This window comes from Arachis stenosperma, chromosome 3 (assembly GCF_014773155.1).
Source record: "Arachis stenosperma cultivar V10309 chromosome 3, arast.V10309.gnm1.PFL2, whole genome shotgun sequence".
Taxonomy (NCBI): Eukaryota; Viridiplantae; Streptophyta; class Magnoliopsida; order Fabales; family Fabaceae; genus Arachis; species Arachis stenosperma.
This window is the reverse complement of record NC_080379.1, coordinates 117,415,221-117,417,221: the sequence shown is the minus strand read 5'-3', so window position 1 is coordinate 117,417,221 and position 2,001 is coordinate 117,415,221. Positions and strand designations below refer to the sequence as shown.

Genomic DNA, 2,001 nt, shown 5'->3' with positions numbered 1-2,001 from the left:
TGAATTCTTCGACTTTATATGCTTTCCTTCCACTTTCTCAAGCCATTCTTGCCTTCAAAACCTTAAATCACTCAAACAAACACATCAAGGCATCGAATGAGAGAAAAGTGAATTAAAATTGGCAATTTAAGCATAAAAAGCATGTTTTTCACAATTAAGCAAAATTAGGAAAAAACTCATAAAAGCATGCTATTTCAATGAATAAATGCAAAAAAAGTTGATGAAATCCACCCAATTAGAACAAATAAAAATCATAAAATGTGAATTCATCAGTCCCTTTAGTGCTTTATCTTTTCTTTTCGAAAATTTTCGTATTTTTATTTTTTATTTTAGTTTATTTTCAAAAATTTTTAGGTTATTTGTTCATCTTTATTTTCGAATTTTTTTTGTTAATTGCTTACTTTATTTTATTTTATTTCTTTTTACATAGGATATCTCACTGGGAGTTCTGTATACTCTGACATAGAGACTCTCACTTTTTATTTGTTTTTTGTTGTTTATAAGCAGGAACAGTGACAAAGAACCCCTTCTCGAGTTTGATTCTGAACCTTAGAGGACCTTGAGGCGTCGTTTACAACAAGCAAGGAAGGTGCTTGGCTCATACACTGCACCCACACTTGACTTCTATGGGAGCAGTAGAATTGGCAGTTTCATGGACTCCCGCAGGAGGACCCCAACAAATTTATATCTGACTTCATGCATATCTGTGACACTGTTAAGACGAATGGAGTGAATCCTAAGGTCTACAAGCTCACACTTTTTCCTTTTACTGTAAGGGATAGAACAAAGTAGTAGATTGATTCTCAGCCCAAGGAGAGCTTGGACACATGAGAGAAGGTGGTCACTGGATTTCTGAATAAATTCTTTCTATCCCAGAAGTTGACTAAGCTTAGGGTGGATGTCCAAACTTTCAGACAAAAAGATGGAGAGTCCCTCTTTGAGGCTTGGGAGAGATACAAGCAGATGATCAGAAGATGCCCCCTGACATGGTTTCGGATTGGACCAGGTTGCAGATCTTTTATCATGGTTTCTCTGAGATGGCCAAGATGTCATTGGATCACTCTGCATGTGGCCCTCTACACATGAAGAAGATGCCTAAAGAGGCAGATGAGCTTATTGAGATGGTTATCAACAACCAGTACCTGTACACCTCTGAAAGGAACCCCGTGAACACTGGGACCACTCAAAAGAAAAGAGTCATTGAGGTAGACACACTGGACCCCATTTTGGCTCAAAACAAGCTTATGTCCTAGCAGATAAGCATGATCTCTTAGCACTTGACTGGGATGCAAGTTTCAGCTATCAACATTCAAGACGCATCCTATGGCATGACTGGGAGCTACACTCATGGGGACATTTGTGATATTGCTCAGCCCACCGTAGAGAAAGTAAATTATATAGGAAATTCCTCTAGAAATCCTAATAATGATCCCTATGCAAATACTTTCATTCAGGAATGGAGGAATCATCCTAACTTTGGGTGGAGGGAGCAGCAACAGAAGCCCCAACAGAGCTTTAACAACAATTAGGGTGGAACCAATCAAAATTGGTTCAACAACAGGAAGTTCCAACCCTCTCAACAGCAGATGGAGACTTTAAAACACAACCTCTCTGACTTAGCCACAATAGTGTCTGAACTTTCTAAGACCACTTATAGCTTTATGCAAGAGACTCGGTTTTCAATTTTGGAACTTGGAAGTGTAAGTGGGTCAGTTGAGCAACAGGATACCAGAGAGACCTCCCAACACTCTTCCAAGCAACACAGAGGTAAATCCAAAGGAAGAGTGCAAAGCCTTCACCATGGGCAACGAGGCCGTGCCTATAGAGGAGCAAGTTGCTGAGGATTTAAAGGAGAAGAAGGCTCAAGAGGAGACTTGTAGTACACTTGTACACGCCCTAGTGGTGGTGAAGGAGCCTGAAGTATAACACCTCCAAAACGTATAAGAGAAGACCAAGGATGAGCAACTCACTCAATTCTTGGAAGTCTTTAAGAAGATATAA

The 2,001-nt window shown here is 39.7% G+C and overlaps 1 non-coding gene across 1 annotated transcript; it reads right to left on the bottom strand.

The window, feature by feature from the left end:
* Positions 1-885: 885 nt before the first annotated feature.
* On the bottom strand, positions 886-993 carry LOC130971157 (small nucleolar RNA R71). Its single transcript, XR_009082392.1, has one exon. It is a non-coding gene; the product is annotated as a small nucleolar RNA R71 (small nucleolar RNA).
* Positions 994-2,001: the final 1,008 nt, after the last annotated feature.